The sequence below is a fragment of the Macaca thibetana genome, chromosome 17 (genome assembly GCF_024542745.1).
Source record: "Macaca thibetana thibetana isolate TM-01 chromosome 17, ASM2454274v1, whole genome shotgun sequence".
In the NCBI taxonomy this organism is placed as follows: domain Eukaryota; kingdom Metazoa; phylum Chordata; class Mammalia; order Primates; family Cercopithecidae; genus Macaca; species Macaca thibetana.
The window spans coordinates 64,779,497-64,805,365 of NC_065594.1; positions in this window are offsets into that span (position 1 = coordinate 64,779,497).

Consider the following 25,869-nt stretch of genomic DNA (forward strand, 5'->3'; position numbering starts at 1 on the left):
GTATACATTGATCTTTGCATGGAATTTTGTATATTAAAAAATCTCACCTTTCTAGTGCAAATTTCACATCTAAATTTAAAATAGTTCATGTAATTATTCCTATATATGCACTAATATTTCTAGTTTGGGGAGGTTGTTATTTGAAGAATACTGCAGTGAACACTGTCATATTTTTGTCAGATACCTACATGCTTTATTTGTTCATGGATACCTCCTCAGAGGAGGATTGCTCTATGAAAATTTGCCTCTTTAGCTAAAATCAATATATCCAATTTGATTTTCATAAGAGTTGCCAAAAAATACATATTTCCCTAGAAATTAAAAACACACACAATATTTTGAGACATACAGTGAGAAGCAGAATATTATTGCAAATTTAGTGCTACATTTAGATACTACGTGCTAGATTAGAAATTTTGGAAAGAGGTAAATATAATCTCTTAGAAATTTAAGACTAGAAAATTTCCCAAAATGTAAACCACCTAAAATAGATGAATAGAAATGAGTGAGTGCACTGAAGTTTCTTTATTCCTAGACAGACATTACTAATTGGAAGCAAGGCATTTCATTGTTGCTTCTGGTACCTCTTTCATTCTCTGCTGATTTGAGAAAGTTGTCAATCAAGAAGATCCCAGACCACAGCACAATTCTGAGATTCTAATGTAGGGTGACAAAAAATTATCCCCATAGCTTGATCATTTTGTTATTCAAGTAGTGATGTGGCACCTATACAGGCCCCTTGATTTTGATATTGGGAGAGAGACAATCAGGTAATCTTTATGAGACTGTGTGTGCTTAAGAAACACCTACATGTTAAGCTACTATAATATATATTTCCTGTTCCACCGGGAGATATTACTGGAGATTAAGGATCCAAATAATAGAAAAAATAATAGACAGAATCAGTATCTATCATGTAGACCTAGGTTTAAACATCTAGGTCTGCTTGATTCTAAAGCCAGAGTATTTTATTTCCTTTCATTTATTTCATTATTCATTATTCATTTTTTTCTTATTTTTCTTCATCCCTTTGTTCCTTCCTTCATTCCTTACCAGCACCAAGTTTTTGCTTGTAGTCTACTTTTAGTACACTAAAAAGTGTGTTCGAGTCTCTTGCAAATGAAAGAGAACTACTAAAGCGTCATCATTTATACATGTCAGAAGACAGCAGAACTGTAAACAGAGCTCAGTTGCAAAGTTGAGAATCTTGCTATTATAGCCTTCCCAGATATTCAGAGTGTGTTTACTCTAGATAGGAGACATGCATTCTTATTGTTTAGTAGGTTACATACCACACAAACTCAATCTTGTGCACAATGCAAAGAGGAGAGGTATTTAGGACTTCCACCAGAAATCTGAGATTGCAGGCTATATTAGTCTGTTTTCACACTGCTGATAAAGACATACCCAAGACTGAGCAATTTACGGAAGAAAGAGGTTTAATGGACTTACAGTTCCACATGGCTGGGGAGGCCTCACAGCATTGTGGAAGGCAAGGAGGAGCAAATCGTATCTTAGGTGGATGGCAGCAGGCAGAGAGACAGCTTGTGCAGGGAACACCTCCCCCTATAAAATCATCATATCTCGTGAGACTTTTTCACTATCATGACAATATCACGGGAAAGAGCTGCCCACATGATTCAATTACCACCAACTGGGTCCCTCCCACAACATATGGGAATTCAAGATGAGATTTGGGTGGGGGCACATCCAACCCCTATCAGAGGCTAAACTAGTCTCCACTGTAGTCTTGTCTTTCTGTAAAGACTTGTAAAAGTCTTTACAAGTCACATTTGTGAATTAATCAAGAATGCAAAGGCCTGACTATTCCTACCCCGGAATTTTCTTCCACTTTTATTTCAGTCATCCCTATCAAAATGCTTCATTATTTATACCTGATTTCAAGTGTTTTCAATCACTCTCTCTCCACAGGCTTTCCCTCTTAAGCATAATAATGCTCAGGTTTTTTGCATCTTAAATTATCTAGCTGTCATTCAGGCTTTCATTTCTGCTAGACAGTTCTCTATACATTTGAAATAAAGGCAAGGTTGAATTCAAATCACCACACTGCAAAATATACATGAGATATATCATTTTCAAAGCATTAAAAATCTAAAAAGACAAAATGAAAACAGTAGGCCAAAAGTGAGTGGAGATATAAAACAAAAAATAAAGTCACTTTTACCCGGAAGCATTTTACATTGTCGGGTATATTTCTGCTCTGTATTTTACGTGGAGTACAGGGGACAGAAGATGCAGCTCAGAGAGAAAGGCTCACTCAGTGTGAATAAACTTTTCCTTCAGTTTGTTGATCAAAATTAGTTAAAGGCTATTGTTGAGTTTTGCAGCTCCTTGAGGCGATGAAAACAAAATTGGGGGTATAATCAAAAATGCAGAAAATAAAAAATGTTGGCTAGCAAGAATTCTTGAAAAATGGAGCCCTCATGCATTGTTGGTAGTAATGTAAAATGGTGCAGTCTCTGCGTAAACCAGTCTGGCAGTTCCTCAAGTGAAACATACCAGATTTACAGGAGTGTAACTTATTACAATAACACTGTATAAAGAATTTTGCCTTATCCTGTAATGTTGAAGATATTTATACCTAAACATACAACTAATAATAGTAGTCTACAATATTTGTTCACATATGCCTTAAAGAGTTTTGCAAAATTGTGTACCTACGGCCGGGCGCGGTGGCTCAAGCCTGTAATCCCAGCACTTTGGGAGGCCGAGACGGGCGGATGACGAGGTCAGGAGATCGAGACCATCCTGGCTAACACCGTGAAACCCCCTCTCTACTAAAAAAATACAAAAAACTAGCCGGGTGAGGTGGCGGGCGCCTGTAGTCCCAGCTACTCGGGAGGCTGAGGCAGGAGAATTGCTTGAACCCAGGGAGGCGGAGCTTGCAGTGAGCTGACATCCGGCCACTGCGCTCCAGCCTGGTCGACAGAGCGAGACTCCGTCTCAACAAAAGAAAAAAAAAAAATTATGCACCTACACACCAGTTTTATATTAATGTCTATCTTTCAAGGCAAGTATTCATAGTTTTAAAAGATAAAATTTCTTCCATTTAAACATATTGAAATTGTATAATAAAAACCATTATAGGTTTTAAGAAAGGATACTTAGCTTTTTCTGTTTGGCCTTGAGTTATGACTTAATTAAATCACTCTGGCTGCAGGATGAAGTAACCGAGCCATATGAAACAATGTGAAGACTTCAGAACAAAGCAAAAATATGTTTTTTTCAATATGCCTAAATGGCAGGAAATTAAATCTAAATGATGTTAACATCATTTGGACTTTAGAAAAGACTGTGTAATAAATAACTTCTAATAAGTAATTTATTAATACATATTTTAAGTGTAGATATAGCACTCTTAAGCAGTAGATATTGAAATTATTTTAAAAATTTTCAGCCTTTATTTTAGATTCAAGGGGTACATGTATAGGTTATATGAGCATATTGTATGATGCTGAGGTTTGGTTACAAATAACCCTGTCACCAGATACTGTGCACAGTACCCAGTAGATAGTTTTTTGGCCATTTCCCCCCTTCCCTGTTTAGTAGTCCTTAAGGTCTATTATTGCCATCGTTATGTCCATGTGTACCCAATGCTTAGCTTCCACTTATAACTGAGAACATGGAGTATTTGGTATTCTGTTTCTGTGTAATTCTCTTAGGATAAGGACTTTCAGCTGCATCTATGTTGCTGCAAAGGCCATGGTTTTATTCTATTTAATGGCTGTGCAGTATTCCATGGTATGTATGTACTACATTTTCTTTATCAACTCTACCATTGATGGGCACCTGGGTTGATTCTACATATTTGATATTGTGAATAGTGCAGTGATGAACATACGAGTACATGTGTCTTGTTGGTAAAATGATTTATTTCCTTCTGGGTATATACCCAGTAATGGTTGGGTTGAATGATAGCTCTTTTTTAAGTTCTTTGAGAAATCTCTAAACTGCTTTCCACAGGGCTGAACTAATTTACATTCCCACCAACAGTATACAAGCATTCCCTTTTCTTTGCAGCCCCACCAGCATCTTTTTTTTTTTTAATAATAGCCATTCTGACTAGTGTGAGAATGTATCTCCTTGTGATTTTGATTTGCATTTTCCTGATAATTAGTGATGTTGAGCATTTTTTGTATATTTGTTGGTTGGCTGCATGTATGTCTTCTTTTCAGAAGTGTTCACTCATGTCTTTTGCCCACTTTTTTTTTTTTTTTTTTTTTTTTTTGAGCTGGAGTCTCACTCTGTTGCCCAGGCTGGAGTGCAGTGGCTCAATGTCCGCTTCCCTGCAACCTCCACCTCCCAGGTTCAAGCAATTCTCCTGCCTCAGCCTTCTGAGTAGCTGGGACTACAGGCATGCACCATCTTGCCCAGCTAATTTTTGTATTTTTAGTAGAGATGGGGTTTCACCATGTTGGCCAGGATGGTCTCGCACTCTTGACCTCATGATCTGCCCGCCTCGGCCTCCCGAAGTGCTAGGATTACAGATATGAGCCACTGTGCCCGGCCTTTTGCCCACTTTTTAATGGGATAATTTGGTTTTTGTTTGTTGAATTAAGTTTTTTATAGATTCTGGATCTTAGACCTTTGTTGGATGCGTGGTTTGTGAATCTTTTTCTCTCATTTTGTAGGTTGTCTCTTTACTCCCTTGATTGCTTCTCTTGCTGTGCAGAAGCTCTTTAGTTTAATTAGGTCTCACTTGTCAATTTTTGGTTTTGTTACAATTGCTTCTGAGGACTTAGTCACAAATTCTTTCCCAAGGCTGATGTCTAGAATGATGTTTCCTAGGTTTTCTTTCAGAATTCTTATAGTTTCAGGTCTTATATTTAACTCTTTAATCTATTTTGAGTTAATTTTAGTATACCGTTAATGGTAGGAATCCAGTTTCATTCTTACGAATATGGCTAGCTAGTTATTCCAGCACTATTATTGAGTAGGGAATCTTTTCCCCATTCCTTATTAAATAGTTGTACACTGAAAATGCAGTTTTAAAGCAAATTAAAGAATTTTCAGTGTACATGTACACTGAAAATGCAGTTTTAAAGCAAATTAAAGAAAAACATTTATGTGTAACCAAATATTTTGAAACTGTTCTGTAATTGTGTCATTCCCTGTAAAATTTATTTAAAAAGGAGAAGGCTTCAGATTGCTTCTAAACTGATCAGTGTAATTCTGACGACTGGTGAGGCACATTTCCTGCCAGGTTTCAGTAGTTCAAGAAGTTGGAACAGTCAGAAAACTCTGTTATTTGTTACATGATTGCTTATTAGTTCTTCTTCCTTTTCCCAAGTACAGCCAATAGATGTTAAGTTCTTCCTGGAACTTTTGTTGGATATCTGGTTCAGTTAAGCTGCATGTAAGTAAGCCTCTGTGTGGAGCGAGAACTCAAGGTATTTTTTAAGTTCTGCTGTTTCTCTGCTTGAAAGTCTTCTCCATAAATTCTATTTTATGTTTACAGTTGAACCACTTTTGATGTCCATGTTCCAACTAAAAAGCATGATTTTGAAGTCCTAGAAGAGGTCTGCCTCTCATCCTTTTTTCTTGAGAAATCTTACATTACACAAAATGGAGACATTTAATTTGAATTCAGGTTATAGGATTGAGTTATAGGAGTCTGTACTGAAAGAGTTCAGAGCAATTTATTTTCCCCTGGATGAAAAGATGATCAAAGCATAACAAGTGTCAAATCCTCTGAAGTCTAGTATTTCCTGAACAATCACAGAGGGACAAGAAGCTCTTATAAATAATTGGAAATAAATGGATCTAGGGAAGATCACAGACAAATGTGTACATGCACACCAAGTTTTTTTCTTTTTTGGACAAGTATTGTATACTCCATTATTTACACATGAAAGTGTTCTAATAAGATTTAGAAGCATGATGCTCATATTATCCTTAATATATACTTTTCTTTGTAATTAAATTTAACAAATGAAAAGTAGCTCATGAATAGATGTATAACATTCAAAATTATAATATAAATCACAAAATTTACCCAATCATTATTTAGATTTTATAAGATGTAATTTTAATTTTTTTCTAGCCATTTTTAGACTTATGTCAAATATTACATTTATATTATCTTGGAACCATATTGTCACCCATCTAAAACTCTATATTAGAAATAGATTATTAGTATGATAGAAGAATTTTTCTTACTTGTAAAACCTGTTCAAAACTATATGCGTGTAGTGTATTTCTTAGGTATATTGCTCTAGAGAAAGTTTAGCACTACTGAAATTTACACATTTTTCTGCAAATGGCAGTGTCATTAAATAGTCTTGCTTCAATTGCATTAAAGTTTTACTCTTTCTTATCTACTGATAGTTCTTCTACTTTGCAAACATTCCATTTCTAGCCAGGCATGCAAACATTCCATTTCTAGCCAGGCATGGTGACTCACACCTGTACTCCCAGCACTTCGGAGGTCAAGGTGGGAGGATTCCAGGAGTTTGAGACCAACCACAGCAAAAAAGTGAGCCTTTGTCTCCACAAAAGATATTTTTTAAAATAGCTGAGTGTGGTGGCATGTGCCTGTAGTCCCAGCTACTTGGGAAGCTGAAGTGGGATGATTTGAGCGCAGGAGTTTGTGGTTGAGGTGAGCACCACTGTACTCCAGCCTGGGCAACAGAGCAAGGCTCTGTCTTTAAATACATAAAATAAAAATAAAATGAAAGCATTCAAATTATTTTAACTCCCATGGAACATATTTTTATCTATTACTTTCACATTGTGTATTTCTAAATGAAACGGGAAAACTGACGTGTGTGATCTACCTATGACATGTCCAGAGTTACACTTATTAAAAATAAAAAACAAATTAAAACTTTCAAGATTGTGATTCCAAGGAAATTATTTGCTCAATTAACATTTAAATTAACTAAATTTAAGCAAAGTAAATAATCCTTAGAACAATGATGACAATATTGATTAAAGTTTTTAACAATTTTATTAAGGCAAAATTCATATATCATATAACTAAACAATTTCAAGGGTATAATTCAATCATTTTTAAAGTAAGTTTACCAAGTTCTGCAATCAAAATTCAGTTTTAATGAATTTTCATATTGTCAATAAAATCTCTTATGTTCATTTACATTAGGTAATAATTGAGGTAATAATTGCTCATTAGCATAATTACCTCAAGAAACCACTAATTTGCTTTCTCCCATTTGCTTTTTTCAGAAATTACATAAAGAGTCATATTATATCTAGTCTCTTTGGTATGGCTTCTTTCAACTTAACCAATAATTATTGCAGCTTAAATAATTATTCATTCCTTTCCAATTTAATTGCAAATACAACTGGCAATGTTTGCACAGGATCTTCAGAATTAAGACTTCTTTTAATTACCATGTCATTGGGCTTACACAAATACAATTTCGCTAAAATATTGTGAAATTATACTCTTTATCCAAATTTGTACTTTTTGTTTTCCTTTGACCCTTGTTAATATTCTTACAGAGAAAATTTATATTTCAGGTTTTCGAATCAAAATTAAGACTAACCACCAATATTTATAAATGTTTGCTAGTACACTTAATTATTGAAATCCATCTTTTAGAATGTGTCAACTTGTTTTGCGAAAAACCATGATGTGAAAAATTGATTCCAGATTCATTAAAGATATAAACAGCAAAAATGAAAAGTACTTGATTTTTAACTGATTCTTAAAATATATTTATCTGAGAATTTGATGTATTTATTTTTAATTTTCTATGCTTATATTAGTTGTAAATAATAGGATACATATATAATAGAAAAATATCTCCGATTAGGAGAGATATATATCACATATATATCACATATATATGTTTCCAATCTGTATAATTTGTATTAATTTTTATTTGGCTTATTTCATTGGGTATATTCTGCAGTAAAATATTGAAGATAATAGTTATAAGAACTTGTTTTTCCTGAATTGCAAAATAATAGCTTTAAACATTTCATCAATAAATATAAATATTATGAAATGATTTTTTTTAGATATCCATTATCAGCTTTAGAAGTGTTCTAATAATTACAATCATGAATGAATTTTAAATATAATAAACTTTGTTTACCTGAAATTATAAGGTGATCATATAACTTTTCTTCTTTTTAAAATTTTTCTCCTGTGATATCTTTTATAAACCGATTATAATAGCATAACATAATAGAATAGTATTAGTAAGAATAGGAACAAATTAGAAATATCTATATATAGTTTCTTTCCCCCTTAAAACAGAAAATTTTACTCTTGTAACAGTAATATCAATGGCTTTTTCACTATTGTCTTACTTTTCATGATGCATTTGCAATTATGTCACCTACAGGCTTATCTCTCAGATTTGAGTTTCCATTACACTTCTTTATGAACTGGAACAAGAGTTCTTTGTAGGGTAAGCGATTCTCTATTGTGTAGTAAGAAAGTTTTTAAAACAAGCTCTGTTAGAAAGCAATTTAATATAGTTAATACTTAAGTGTGGGCTGAGAAGGGTAATAGAAATACATCAATGGCCAAAGACTGGAAATTTGTTCATGTGAAAAAAAAAAGTCACTTCACTTTACTTGAAAATATATGTTTTTTAGGGCATTAAGACAATTATGATGCTATAAATTAGGTTATAGAAGTATGCTAAAGAGATGGTATCAGTGTAAATATGAGTTTTCAATAGAACCTACTGAAAATGGTTTAATCCAAAGATGTGAATACTGTATTTGAATCTTGGTAAATGACAAAGTCGAAATAATAATGCATCAATAAAGAGAAAATAAAATCTGTATATTTTGGTTTTTTAAATATATATATAATTTATTTTTTAGAAAGGGAATAATGGAAATATTTTAAAGAACTGTTAAGAAAAAACAGAATTGGACATGAGTTCAAACAACATAAAAATATTTTTTTCAGAAAATATTGCAATTGGGAAAAAGGGACCTCAGCATAGAAGACAGCATGGCCAAGCTGGGATTTATAGCCAAGGACCAGGCTGGAGGTCTGTGGATGGAAAATAGCCAAGAGGAAACATCAAAGGTAAGGAAAGATTTATTTGACAGGATTTGTCCTGACGGCAACCAGGGTGATCAAATTTCACCTGAAGGATGGTGAGGGAGGGGGAATTCTATCAGATATCAAAGGTGATCAGATAGTAAAGGTGGGTGGTTCTCTAAACTGACAGCAAGATTCTTACTAGAAATGGAAAATGTACCCCATGTTTCACTATGCAGCCATAAAACGGAATGAGATCATGTCCTTTGCAGAGACCTGGATGGAACTGGAAGCCATTATCTTCGGCAAACAAATGCAAGAACAGAAAATCAAATACCACATGTTCTCACTTATAAGTGGGAGCTGAATGATGAGAACATGCGAACACGGGGTAGGGGAAGGAGAACCACACACACTGGGGCCTGTCAAAGGCTGGAGGGTGGGAGGAGGGAGAGCATCAGGAAGAATAGCAAATGGATGCTGGGCTTAATACCTAGGTGATGGGATGATCTGTGCAGGTAATCACCAAGGCACACGTATAACTATGTAGCAAACCTGCGCATCCTGCACATGTACCCCTGAACTTATACTAAAAGTTGGAAATATATTTTTTAAAAAGAAATGGAAAATGTAAAACTGGTAAGGTAAGATGCCAATGTCAAGGTCTAGAAGGCTTAGATGAGCCTAACTAAAGTGTGGTCAAGGATGGAGTCTTCTGAAAATCTAATATAATAAATGCTAGTTTATAAAAGAGTTAACAATTCATGCATATACATAAAAAGCATGAAGCAATTATTAGCAATGTGTGTTGTCTTTATTTTGTTGTCTCTTTGCAAACTTCTTACTCAATGAGTCCTCTGATAACAAGTTAGGGAGCACCATTTGAAAAAAAAGTTGCCAGTGCTGTGATATGTCTATCGGGTTGTATGGGATATGACGACTTTCAGATTGAACTATCACTGTGTGTAAAGCTAAGCTTAATTTAGTATTACTACCGGAGTTAAGCCCTACCAGAGTTATGGAGCAAAAACAGAAAGTCTATCCCTCCATGAAAGCAACAAGAACACTGGTAAAAACTGTCAAAATTAACACTTGTAGGACTTGAGAAATTGACCAAATATTTGAAAAAAACCTGAAGACATGTATGTAACAAAAATGGTTGAAACCCGGTGAAAACAGAAAGTTCGCTAGCATTTTACTCTCTTCCTATACATCTCTTCCCTGCTCCATCCTAGCTTTGAAACCAACCGTTTCATGGCTATACTAGTTTTGAAAAATAGCTACTCAAAAGCTACTAGCACAGATCCATTTTGGAGCCCCCCATTAACCCAGTCCCCAGAGAATTATTGATGGCAGCGACGGTCTGGAGCAGCCTCTGCGAAGACGCGGTTTGCAGCAGGTGAGGTGCAGCTGGGTCTGCATATTCCACAGAGCCCGCTGGAGCCAGGCACAGACAGGAGCACTGGGCCCTACTGAGTTAAAAGGGCAGGAGCTCCGCACTCCCAGGCACAGCTGCAGCCACACAGCTAGGGCGCTATACCTGGGCAACCTTGAGCTCTCAGGGCCCAGGAAGCCACCTCTGCCCCCTTAGGCTTGGAAGTGCCTGCTCCCACTCCCTGGCTTCTCCCCACTCCCCCGCGCCCACCCCAATTTTGTAGCAAAGTTGTGGTCAAGCCGGGGTATTGCCGCGACCCGGTGGGGTGTGCAAATGCAAGGACATCCAAGCACCCCCTGCCCCCCACCGCGTCCCCGCGCACCCCCCGCCACTTGACTGCCTGTGAAGCTTTGGGCACCAACAAGCTCAGCTCCCCTCCTCCCCGGCCACTTGCCACGTTGTGGGCCACCATAAGGCGTCCCTCCTGGCATCTCCAAGCTTCTGGGCACCACTGCGTTCCCTTTGTCCAGACACGGGGCAGCACAACGGGAACTGAGTGCGGTACATCTGGCCAAGTGGCAGTCTTACGGGGAGCCATCACCTATGCCAGAGCCCCGAGCTGCCCGCCCCATCACAGCAGGCTTTGTGAATGGATGTGCCTAGTAGCCAGACCCCGCACTCCCTCACCCACACACCCCTCACTGCTCCATGCCTGGCTCACCCTAGGCAGATGTGGGATCCTGGTGGGTAAAGTGAGCGGAGCAAAACCTGCCAGGCTGAGTGGGCAGAACAAGCCCAGTGGGCACTAGCAATACTCAGACAGAAGGTGCCGCCAGCTATAGAGTTTCCCGGCTAGCAAAGCAATACCCAAAAGATCCCGTGACATTATCGTTATCTTTATTAGTATTGATAATTATTAATTAACCAATTAGTGATTTAGCACGGGAGTTAAACATAAGATAAATATACAGAAGTAAATTTTTAAATATACTGGTAATATGAGTTAAAAAAGGGAAATTTTAACATGATATAAATTAAAATTGCACCAAAACCCACCTAATATAAGTTATTCTACAAAACATTGCTGAAAGAATTGTTTATACACACACACACACACACACACACACACACACACACACATTTATTTTAATAGGTTTTTGGGGAACAGGTGGCGTTTGGTTACATGAATAAGTTCTTTTGTGGTGATTTCTGAGATTTTGGTGCACCCATCACCCAAGCAGTGTAACTGTACCCAATGTGTAGTCTATTAACCCTCACCTCCCTCCCATCCAGGGCCCCCAAAGTCCATTGTATCATTCTTACGCCTTTGCATGCTCATGCCTTAGCAACCACTTATAAGTGAGAATATACAATGTTTGTTTTTTCATTGCTGAGTTACTTCCCTTAGAATAATGGTCTCCAATTCCATCCATATTGCTACAAATGCCATTATTTCATTCATTTTTATGACTGAATAGTATTCCATGGTATATAGATACTCCATTTTCTTTATCCACTAGTTGATTGATGGGCATTTGGGCTGGTTCCATATTTTTTGCAATTGCAAATTGTGCTGCTATCAACATGTGTGTGCAAGTATATTTTTCATATGACTTCTTTTCCTCTGTGTAGATACCCAGGAGTGGGATTGCAGGATCAAATGGTAGATCTACTTTTACTTCTTTAAGCAATCTCCACATTGTTTTCCATAATGATTGTACTAGTATATATTCCTACCAACAGTTCAAAAGTTTTCCCCTTTTCACCACATCCACGCCAACATCTATTATTTTTTGATTTTTTAAATATGGCCATTCTTGCAGGGGTAAGGTGATATCACATTGTGGTTTTGATTTTGATTTCCCTGGTAATTAGTGATGTTAAGCATTTTTCATATGTTTGTTGGTCGCTTTTATATCTCCTTCTGAGAATTGTCTATTAATGTCCTTAGCGCACTTTCTTATGGAGTTTGATTTTTTCCTTCCTTATTTGTTTGAGTTCCTTGTACATTCTGGATATTAGTCCTTTGTTGGATGTATAGATTGTGAAGATTTTCTCCCACTCTGTGGGTTGTCTGTTTAATCTGCTAGTTATTTATTTTGCTGTGCAAAAGCTTTTTAGTTTGATTAAGTTACATCTATTTATCCTTGTGTTTGTTGCATTTGCTTTTGAGTTCTTGGTCATGAAATATTTGCCTAAGCCAATGTCTAGAAGGATTTTTCCATAGTTATATTCTAGAATTTTTATGGTTTCAAGTCTTAGATATAAGTCTTTGAGGTATAAGTATTTATACCTTAGTTCCAGGTGGGATTTATCCCAAGATTTGTTTAACATATGAAAACAAATCAGTTTATGTACCACATTAATAGAATAAAGAATAAAAAAATACATGATCTCAAAGGGCAGAGAAAAAAACATTTAGCATGATAAACCAACTTACACGATTAAAGAACGCAGATAATTCAGAATAGAAAAGAGCTTGTTCAACCTGATAAAAGGTATCTATGAAAAAATCAACAACAAACATACTTGATGGTGATAAATGAATGCTTTCCTTCTAAGATCAGGAAAAACACAAGAATAGCTTCTCTTGACACTTGCATTCATTATTGAAGTAGAAGTTCTAGCCAAAGCACTTGGGTAATAATAAAAAACCGGACCAACATTGGAAAGAAAGGAAACAAACTATCTTTATATATAGGTGTCATGATCTTGCACCTAGAAAATCCTAAGGAATTCACTAAAATAATACTCTTAGAATGAATCAGTTTGATACAATTATAGATTGATGTACAAAATTCAATTATATTTCTATACACTAGCAATGACCGAACAGAAAATGAAATTAAGAAATTAATTCCATATATAACAAAATAAAAAAGAATAACACATTTAGAAAAAGAATCAACAAAACTTATAGAAAACTTGTACACTGAACATTATAAAATATTGTTGAAACATGATAAACCTAAGTTAATACAGGAACTCCCATACTTAATTCTTGGAAATAATATTTTAAAGATGGCAATTCTCTGAAAACTGATCTACCATCTGAACACAATCTATTAAAATCCCAATCGTTTGCTTTTCGAAGTGTATACCTTATCCTAAATTTCATACAGAAATTCAAGGGTCACAGAGTAGCCAAAACAGCCTTAAATACGAAGAACAATATACTCACTGATTTCAAAACATATAAAAAGTTCACTAACCACGATGGTGATAATGTGTTAGGATTAACATACAGATAAAGAGAACAGACTTGCAAGTCCATGGATAAATGCTTAAATATGGTCAATTCAACTTTGATGAGGGTGCAAAAAATTCAGTGAAACAATAATGGTGCTAGGACAACTGAATATCCATGCACAAATAAATGCAGTTGACATTTTCATGCAATACACAAAAATTAATTCAAAATATACTATAAGCCTAAATACAAGTGATAAAATGATAAAGAACTTAGTTCAAATGGGGTAAATATTTCAGACATTGAGTTTGAAAATGGCTTCTTTAATATGACACCAAAAGCACAAGCAACAAAAGAAAAACCAGGACGAATTGGATTTCATCAAATTTCAACACTTTTCTTTTCCAAAAGACATCATCAAAAATTAAAATACACGCACAGAAAGAAAAAAAAATCAAATTACACAATTTAAGGTATTTTCGTATGAAATATATACAAATCACTTAGAAATTTACAATAAAAATCAAATAACCTAATCATTCCTTTAAATAGACATTTCTTTAAAGAAGCTTCATGGCCGGGCGCGGTGGCTCACGCCTGTAATCCCAGCACTTTGGGAGACCGAGGCAGGCGGATCCCGAGGTCAGGAGATCGAGAACATGATGGCTAACATGGTGAAAACCCATCTCTACTAAAAATACAAAAAAAAAAAAATTAGCCGGGTGTGGTGGCGGGCACCTGTAGTCCCAGCTACTCAGGAGGCTGAGGCAGGAGAATGGCGTGAACCCGGGAGGCGGAGCTTGCAGTGAGCTGAGATCCGGCTACTGCACTCCAGCTTGGGTGACAAAGCAAGACTACATCTCAAAAAAAAAAAAAAAAAAAAAAAAAAAAAAAGCCTTACCCAAATAGCAGCAAGTAGGTGAAAAGATGCTCAAAATTATTAGTTATTAGGCAAACGCAAATCAAAAACTCACAAAATATCACCTCTACCTTATGAAGATATGAAAAATAAAAAACAGAGAATAGTGTAAAACACAGATATATGCCACAAATTGAAACTTTCACACGTTGCTGATGGGACTGAAAAACGGTGCAGTCACTTCAGAAAACAGTTTCATACTTATGAAGATACGTAAAATAAAAAACAGACAATAGTGTAAAACACAAATATATAAAAGAAATCGAAGAAATTGAAACTTTCATACACTACTGATGGGATTAAAAAATGATGCAGTCACTTCAAAAAACAGTTTCATACTTATGAAGATATGTAAAATAAAAAACACAGACAATAGTGTAAAACACAGATATACGTAAGAAATTGAAACTTTCATACATTACTGATGGGATTGAAAAATGGTGCCTTCACTGCAGAAAACAGTTTGGCAGTTCTTCAAAATGATAAATATAAAATTGTAACATGATCCAGTAATTTCAGTCCTAGATATTTACTAAAGAAAATTAGAACTATGTGTCCATACAAAAACATGTATATACAAATGTACACAGCAACATTATTTATAATAGCCCAGGTTGAGAAACCACTCAAATGGCCATCATTGGAGAAAGAGATACATAAAATATTATATATCTATGCAATGAAATATCAGCCAGCCAGAAGAAGTAAAGAAGTACTGATACATGTTACTAGGTGGTTGAAGCTTGAAAATCTTATGGTAATTGAAAGAAGTCAGGCACAAAATGTAACGTATATGATTACATTGATATAAAGTGTCCAGAATAGACAAATGCTCAAGTACAGAAAATGGAAGAGTATGTGTGAGCGACAGTTCTGGTGAAGCAGGAATGGGGAATGACTACTAAACAGGTATGAGCTTTCTTTCTGGGATGAGAGAGAAGTCTTATAAAATAAGATAGTGGTGATGGTTGCACAACTTTACAAGTACAATAAAAACCACTGGACTGCACAGTTTAAATACATTCATTTTACAATAAGTGCATTATATTTCAAAAATTGTTATACAGAGAGGGCAAAATGTTTCAAAAAATAGCACACAAGGCAAGATGCAGACCATTCTATGTGTAATAAATAGTATAAATCTGTGGTTTGATTTAATTATCTTTGGAGTGAAGAGAATAAAAGTAGTGAACATTCAAAACAGTATTTATTTACTCTGTGAATATAAGGTATATCTACAAAATACAAAATTAAAGTATTTAGTGTAGATACATTTTTTTTTGATATACTTGTGGCCTATAGCTGAAGTCAAATTTTAAGATAATTTAGAGTGATCACTAAAGAAGAAAATGTTGATTTGACATCAGGAAAGCTACATAATATTTTAACTACTATTGTTGGGTCAATGCAAACTCATACCTTTAGAAGTAAAAAAATAAGAATAATAAAAACAAAAACAAAAAAGGCTGGGTGCGGTGGCTCACACCTGTAATCCCAGCACTTTGGGAAGCCAAGACAGGTGGATCACGAAGTCAGGAGTTCAAGACCAGCCTGATCAATATGGTGAAACCCCGTCTCTACTAAAAATACAAAAATTAACCAGGCATGGTGGCGCACACCTGCAGTCCCAGCATCTCGGGAGGCTGAGGTAGGAGAATTGCTTGAACCCAGGAGGTGGAGGTTGCAGTGAGCCAAGATAGTGTCACTGCACTCCAGCCTGGGAGACAGAACAAGATTCTGTCTCAAAAAAAAAAAAAAAAAAAAAAAAAAGAAAAGTATCCAATCCTGAGGTACTTTCTCTTCTTACCCAATCGTATAAAATCTTTAATGTTCACACAGGAAATTTAGATATAATAATGCGAGCTGGGAAATCTGTGGGAGCAAGAGCAGGTGTTTGGATGATCCCAGCTGTTAAAAATGAAAGGAACATTTAAAGCTAGAAATAAGATGATTACTTTGGAGAAATGGTATTTGTAAATGTGTTACTACTTGGTACAATGAAAGAAAAATATGTCAGACATTTACTATAACAAAATAATTATTATCTCTATCTATAGTAGTTGTCTCCTTAATGACGTGTCGCTACCAAAATAAAGGGATCAAATCAGTGTTATTTTTATTAGTTTACTATGTTTTCACTTAATTATAAGACATTGTTATTCTTCTTTTCTCTTGGTATTATATCCTGGCAGGAAAGTAATAAAATAGAAAAATACATGAAACAATAAAAAGAGGTGGAATATTTTTAATAGACTAAATTTTACGAAGAAATTGTAACTGCAGATGCAAAAATGAGAAAAATAGGGACATACCAAGAAGAAACATTGATAAGAAAGGCCTCGGAACATAGAATAAAAGGAATAATATTAGCTTTAATTATAAAAATTGATGCAGCTGACTGCATCAATAAATTCAAAAGAAATTTCATTTTAGCCTGTCCTTTGAAGACAAATCAAAGGGTAGCAAACAAAAATTATAAATATTTTATTTTTAGTAAAAAATTAATGATAGCAAAATTTAAGTGTATAATTAAAGCTGTGTTTTATATTCTCTACATCCAAATATCCTGATCCTCAGACTCTCAATTTATGTTAACGACACTAATGAGAAAACCACATGCTCATATGGTAAATAGTAATTAGGAACTCATACTCAGCCTGCATCCCCTCCTAGAGGCCATTTCTGTGTTGTGAAACTGTTTTTACAGTTTAAAATTTCACACCTGGGCACACTTCCTTATGGTCAAGAGTGAAGTTGGAAACTAGCATGTTTAACAAATATAATGTTATAAAGGGTAAATACATTACATGTATAAAAGCTGACACCCTGCAAAATGAGCTCCCAGGTACAGATGAACTGTTATGTCTCCTTTTGGCTTGAGTTGTAGGTAATAAAATTATTCCTATCTATTCATGTTGTCTTAACTATTCTACTCCAACATAACTGCATGAAATGAAATTTAAAAAATTCTACTACTGGAAAATGATTTTTCTCCTTATGCTCTGTGCTAATATTCAGACCCATCTAACACCCTGTCATTTGGATAATTCTGCCTGCACATCTCTTCTCTGCATGCATGAATCTAGAAATAGTACAAACATTGTATGTGAAATAAAGAAAGCTACAAAATTATACATATATATAATTTATATTTGTATGTATATATTTGATCTATAGATAAAATAACCTGTTATTTGTATGAGTATAACTTGATATGGAAGAAATTTGAATAAAATTTTAGCACAGTTAAACATGAGGTGATATTGAAGAGCACGTGCATATTTTTGTTTTTTTCTATCTTATATATGTTTTAAAAATAAACGTGTTTTTAATTTAATCTAATAACTTTCAATGAATGAGTCAATTGTAGTCAATAATAGAGGTTAGCATTTTCTCATCTTGCTTCCAGTTGCTGGGTTTTGTAGAATCCAGAGAGAAACTGATTATGGAAAAGTTAATGGCTGTGGAGTTTGATGAAATAGTAATGCTGGAAGAAATGTGGCAGAAAAAATCAGACGAACTCCATGGTGATAAGTGTAATTCACTTTCTGTTGAAATGCATGTTTCCTCTGATGCAATTTTTGGTACCTAAATTCTTTCAAAGTTTGAAAAATACAAATAATTTGGTATAATTTTCATTTTTCAAGGGAGTGATTTAATTAAATACAAGATACTCAATTATGTAAAACTCAAATAATGTACCTTTAATTTCACACATTTTTTGTTTATTAAGATAGCAGAAGGCTTCACCTAAAAGAGAAAAGAAATTTTTGAGGAATGAAATCTCTAAATTAGAGTTATTTGGATATAGCCTTCTTTACCCTTCCTTTCCTACTGCTCGGACCAAGAAGAAATAGTGGGCAAAGGCAGAATTGTTGCCGTTAAATTGATAGTATCTTACATTAATAAATCCTAAATCTTTTGCTTTTCGATATTTCCTTCTTGTATTTCCTTGCATTAAAATTATAAAATAAATTTGTTAGATACATGTCCCTAGTTAAAGATTGGCTTGAAAACATCTACCTTTTTATCGCTTTTATCAAAATATAATATATATTCACATATATTAGATATTATATATTTCTGTTTAATTGGCTTGGTCATCTTTTATCAATATATGATGCATTTCTGTTTATTCCCTACTGATACCTATTGAGAGGGATATATCACAATATTATTTATTACAGTATTATGTGAAATATTTTCCGATATTTGATTTCAGTACTTCTCTATAAAACAAGCAAACAAAGTTAATCTGGCTAAACTATATAACCTCTATGTATCAGTATATAATTATTTCTCAGTGCTGTTTCAGAATTAGATTGTTTGTATGTAAAGAAGTGCTTTTTACATTGTCTGACACATAGAAGATGCTTAACCAGTGTTTGTTCCATTTTATTAATGCTGTTTGTTGCTGTTGCTGTTGTTGTTTTAGAGATAGAGTCTCACTCTGTCACCCAGGCTGGAGTGCAGTGACATGAACATAGCGTCGAACCTCCTGGCTCAAGCAATCCTCCCGCCCCAGTCTCCTGAGTAGCAAGAACCGCAGGTGTACACCACCATGCCCTGATAATTTGTTATTTTTCTGTAGTGACAGGGTTTTGCTATGTTGCTCAGGCTGGTTTCAAACTCCCAGGCTCAAGTGATCGTCCCATCTTGGCCTCCTAAAACTTTGGGATTACAGGTATAAGCCACGGATTCAGTTATTCTCCAATCATACAACTATGTAATTATGGAGAGATTATCATGAATCGGTTCTGTGGTAGCTGGTACATCTTACGTAAACTTCAGCTTTACTGGTGTCTGCTACTCTTTTGTTTAATTTCAGTGATTCTGCTGCTCTCATTTTGATCTCAGTCATGTATAGTATCAACATTTTCTTGCACTTTCTGTGTGCGGCTTGTTTGTAAGCTACTCACAGTTACTTCATGTAAGATGGTTTCCAAGTACTTTCATATGCATTATGCCCTATTGCCTTACGGGCTGAGAGTTAATAGCAAAGACCCCAAGAATAAACACTACAGTTTCTGTGACTACAACATTTTACAAACTTTTATTTGTTATTTTTAAAATATCTCCACCTGCCCAACATATATTTATTACCTTTTGCTTTAATATTGTTCATCTCCATTCATATAAAATACATTGTATTCCTATGACAGATCATTTGGGGATTCTTTAAAAAATATTCCATGCCCATTTATTTTTCCCTTCAGCTATCAGATAAACCATGGCCAGTGAATGGTTTGAATGTCTTTGGTACTAACCCTTAGGGTATTGTGCAGGCTTTAGGGCCACATAATACCACAGAGTTTTTTATAAATCAAAACTTGTTAAAAAACCAGCAGTCCTGTGACACATATATTGACCTAGAGTGCTCAGATACGTTGAATACTTTTCCAGATAACGTTTTAAAAATAATGGCCAAATAAAAATTCTGCACTGATTCGAAAGTACACAATCAGCATACTGCTTGAATATCTTTATGCTGTGTACAAGAAACCATTTCCTCAATGAACTCATTCTCTCTAGGTCTATTTTTGGATGATTTGGGTGGGATACTTTAAATTCACCTTCTCTGTCCCCTACTAATATTTAGCATTCTCCTAGAGAATGTGAAGTCATTCATCCTGAAATATCCATTGATGACAACATCATTATTGATTTTAACTGTATTGGGATGACATGGCAATTATGTAAAAGCATAACCTGTTTAGGTATCTGTGTTAGAGGCATTTGCCGTAAAGAACATTTTACATTTTGCAAGTAGTGTAGTCATTCATTCAATCACAAAATTACATATTTACTGCGAGGTTATTATGACTCAGAACTATGGTGGCTGGTAGCAACAATTACACTTAATGACTGCTATCCTCTTTTTAATTTCAGTGATGTCTCTTTTGCTTTTATATTTTAGCAAGGTATAGTGTTAATAATTACTTGTGAGTTTTTATGTTCAGATTATTTGCAAGCTGCTCATATAAAATGACCTTTGCATTATTAGCAAAGCACAGAAATAGCTCACATGTTTAAAAATTTAAATCATCGAAAAAAAATTTTTTACTGTCTTCACAAATGTAGAATAAAAGACTATGTGGTAAATTTCCATTTTAACTTCATATGCTTTATTTGAATTTTAGATATTTTGAAAAGTTAATATGAAATATAAATATGATTCCTAAGGCACAAGTGGTTCTCTTTGCAGATCCAGGATCTGATAATACTTGGGAGGTTTTGATTCCCTAGATATATCCTAAAATTTTCCTTAGTTTTATTTTTACTTTTGCAATTTATGCGAACTGAAATGTGTACTTGGATTAAAATATCCCAAGCATGTTGTAAAATGAGCTCAAATTATTTCATTCTCATGAAAACTTAATAGATTATTACAGTTGATATTGTACTTAGTAGAATTATTTGACATCTGTTTACATAAATTACATTCTCTACAATATTTTCAGTATGCTGAAGGACATAACTACTTTTTACATGGTTTCCCCTCCTCACATGTACACATATTAATTTGATTAAAATAGACCAATTAAATGAACGGAAAATAAACTTTCCTCCTAATTTTTTGGAAATAAACTATTTCAAACTTAGTGGTCAATCAAGTATGAGAAATTGGTGCATGCTGACTTAGTTATAAATTTGCTTATTTTATCGATACCATATAGCATATAGCTTTATGTTCTCACTGAATTTTAATCCTATTAAAATTCTCCTGGCAGTTCTATTCAGAGAGAAAAATTAGACTTTCTACAAAACTTAAAATTATTTATAGATGATTATCTTAATTTGTTTGTTGGGCTATATCTAGGAGGTTAGTTTGTGTTTAGTTGTTGAAATACATCAATATTGAGCTCTTAGTGTGTCTCAACAAAATAGCCACATAGGGGAGCTCTAACCCAGCAAAAGAATAAATCACCTGCTAAACAGGATACCAAAACAGTTATTTTTCTCTTTTCAAAATGAAATCCAAAGAGAGTTTTAGGCAATTTTATATTATTCCAATTGCATTCTTTACATGCCTCTCAGAAATGTTTATGTGAAAATTATATGTCACATTCAAAATGATTTATAGCAAATGCCTTTTTCCCCCCTACTAACCTGTGTCCACTCTATATTAGCATGAAATTGCATTGCAATAGCTAGAGATTTTACTTCAAAGCAATTATACTCAATAAAATGACCATGAATTTAGTTTGGCTGCAGTAACTGATGAATGGAAGCATTTATTAACTGTATAAAGATGAAAATATGTCTGGGCCCAGTGGCTCATCCCTGTAATCCCAGCACTTTGTGAAGCTGAGGTGGGTGCATCACTTGAGGTCAGGAGTTCGAGACCAGCCTGGTCAAAGTGGTGAAAGTCCATCTTTACTAAAATTTCAGGAAAAAAAAAAATTAGCTGTGCATGGTGGTGCACACCTGTAATCACAGATCCTTGGGAGGTTGAGGCAGCAGAATTGCTTGAACCTGGGAGGCAGACATTGTAGCGAGGCAAGGTTGTGCCACTGCACCTCATCCTGGGCACCTGGGCAACAGAGTGAGTGAGACTCCATCTTAAAAAAAAAAAAAAAAAAAAAAAAAAAAAAAACAGGAAAAAAGATGAAAATATCAGAGCAAATCTTTAATAATGCATAGTTAATCCATGGTAAAAATGACTATTTTTAAACTCTCTGCCCTATACTGAGTACATAGATCAACACTTTCTGCCTGTGTTGTAATTTTAACTAAACTAGGACATTTGTTTTGTCTCTTATATTATGCATATTAAGAATCCTGAATCCAAAAATCTGAAACCCAAAATGCTCCAAAATTCAAAGCTTTTTGAGTACCAACATGATGTTCAAATAAAATTCTCACTGAAACATTTCGGAGTTCAGATTTTGGAATGAAGGATGCTCAACCAACATGTATAATACAAATAAACATTGAAATCTAAAACACTTGAAAACCATTTGGAAAAAGGAGACTCAACCTGTAAAATGAAACACAATATAAAATAAAATGTCATTAAATGCTTTTTAAAAAATGATTGAAAATCATCACTTAATATATTTTGTATTCTATCATTGTGGGTGACAAAATGACTGTACTATAGGGGTGTCAAAAGTACATTTGAATATGCAGAAGAGAGGTTAAATTAACTTGATAAATGATTGTTAGAGACTAATCTGAATATCGGAGACAAAGATTGATGAAAACAAACAGCCTCAGAAAAACGCAGTTCGTTATTAATCACAACAACATATTACTGATGTAATAGCAGAAAGAGAGGAAGAAAAGGTCTACAAAACATATCTGATGAATCACTAAAATCTTTCCAAATTTGAGGAATAGCATTAGTGTAATTCTCCAATAGGCTACAAATCAGATAAATTCAAAAAGATCCACACAAATACAAATTATATTAAAAATGCTGGAAAGCAAAGACAGTCTTGAAGGCAGCAAGAAAAATATAACATCACTTAAAATGGAGTGCAGGTAAGATTAACGGCAGACCTCTCATCAAAACAATGGAGGCCTGCAGGCAGTGGGATGACATATTCAAAGGGCTAAAAGGAAATAAATAAATAATTGTCAAACAAGAATCTTAAGTTCAGCAAAATAAGTTTTACAAATTAAGATGAGAAAATAAAGACATTCATAGGTAAACAATTGAAAAAAATGTGTTATTAGCAAACCTTTCTTATAAGAAGTATGAAAGAAAGATTTTCCAACTAAAACAAAGTGACTTCCAGCAGCAATCTGGACACACACACAAACAATGTTTTAAGGAACTAACTCAAAAAAGTATAGAAAACATTAACAAAATTGAGGTGTTAAATTAAAAAATATTAATGAATGCAAAAGAAAACAGCAAAAGGGGGATACAGGAAGAAAATACATGAGACATATAAAAAAATAGAAAGTAGATTGGAAGATATAAATCCAACTATATCAATGGTACCGTTCAATATTATTGGTTAAAAATCTGATGAATGAATGGCCAGGAATGGTGGCTCACGCCTGTAATCCCAGCACTTTGGGAGGCCGAGACAGGTGGATCACTAGGTCAGGAGCTCGAGACCATCCTGGCCAACATGGTGAAATCCTATCTCTACTAAAAATACAAAAAAAATAGCTGGACATGGTGGCAGGTGCCTGTAGTCCCAGCTACTCAGGAGGCTGAGGCAGGAGAATGATGTGAACCCGGGAGGTGGAGCTTGCAGTGAGTTGAGATCGCACCACTGCACTCCAGCCTGGGCAACAGAGCAAGACTCTGTCTCAAAAAAAAAAAAAAAAAAAAAAAATCTGATGAATGAATAAACAGGATTTTCATTAATAATTAAACAAGAATGAATAGAAACAAACAAAACAAATATCAGATGCTCTATATTGAAGACACACTTTAAAAACAAAAGTTCAAAAATAAAAAATGGAAAAAGTATATTATACAAATAGCAGCAAAAATAAGGTTGAAACAGCTATACTAATATAGACACAATTAATTTAAAAACAACAAAAGAAAAAGAGACAAAGAAACATTTGAAACCAATAAAAATGGTAAATCATACAAAAATTTAATTATGTGCGTATATGCACCTAAGGAAGTAGTCCAAAATGTAGGAAACAAAAAATGAAAGACGTGAAAGAATAAATATGTAATTCAAAAGGAATAGTAGGAAACATTAATACTTCACAATAATAATGGGTAGAATAGATTGGTGAAGATGAACTGGAGAAAATGTGATTAACACTAAAATACAAGCCTTATCAGACATTTTTAGAAAATTTCACCCAGCAATGATAGAATGCAAAGCATCTGCTATACACGAAACAGCTTCAGAATACACAATATGCCAAATCACGAAGTAAGCTTCAGTGTATCTGAAAAGATTTAAATCTTAAAAAGTATTTTCTTCAATCACAATGGAATATTATAATTCAATAACAGAAGGAAATTTAAGAAATTTACAAATAAGTGGAAATTAAAACAAACAAAACATGCCTAAATAGCTAATGAGTCACAAAATCACAAAGGAATCTAGAAATACTTTGAAATAAATGAAAATAAAGGCACAACAAACCAAAACTCATGGAATACAATTAAATTAGTGCCTAAAAGCAAATGTATAGCTGTAAATGCCCATATTAAAAATGAATGAAGCTCTCAAATTAATACCATATCTTTCCATCATAAGAAACTAGAAACAAGAAAATAAATGGAAGCAAGGAAAGAAAATAATAAAGATTAGGGCAGAAATAAAGAAACATTAATGGAAAATTTTTGAAACCAAAAGTTGATTCTATAAAAAGACAGGAAAAGAAAACGCCAACAAACTTTAAGGTAAAGAGATCAAGAGGAAAAAAGAAACACGAAGACTTAAATTGTTTAATTATTTCAATTTGATTTCAATTATAGAAAATGTAGGAACAAATGTGCCTAGGATCAGGAATGGGAGAGAGAAGGAGAAATGAAAAGTAACTGTTATTGTGCACATGAGATTTTTTGATTGGGGGATTGATGATAATTTTCTAAAATCAGTTGTGGCAATATTTGTACAATTCTGTGAATTAACTAAAAAAAATTTAATTTTGCACTTGAAGTGGGTTAATTATATATGAATTACATCTCAGCGCTATTAAATATAAAATTATCAATATATGACTAGCAATCAGAATGGGGAGGTCACAAGCACAGTGTACTGAATGTTGCATTATTTCAGTCAACACATGGCTGAAATTTACAGAAAATAAACCAGTAGACTATTTTGAAAAGGTTAAAAAGTTGGATACAAAATATAAGTAGTCAATACTATGTGTAAACTTTAATATTTTAAAATTCTAATATTAATTACCACAAGCTCATTTAGTTCATAGAGGTAGAACTGAGAAGTCCATATTACAAGCCTATCAACCATTAGAATTTAATATCAACCTACTTACTTGATGGTGGCAACTTGATCAATGCAACTGATGCAAAAGTCAGAGTGAGGGCCTAAGGTGAAAATGATGTGCCATATATTAAAGGCACACTAGAGTTCCTTCTGTTTCATGCAACAATGGTACATAAATGAGCTTTCTGTAAATAAACATGCAATACATTTTTCAAAATATTTAAAATTCACACTAACTTGTTATCAATAAAAAAGACGAGTTCCAGCACAGTAGATCATTAAGTTAAAAAGCCTAATTGTATTCTTTTTCAAAATGAATGTGTTCTAAACTTCTAAATTGTCAACACACTTTATAATCTCTGTATATTATAGAGGACATAGTAAATCATGTGCTCTATGTACTGAGGGAGGCTGGTACCCTGAAAATAATACCCAGCTTTCATTGCCAACTGGATCCAGGTAATGTTCTGATAGTGGGAATGCTAGAAGATTAGACAAGAAAAGGGAAAA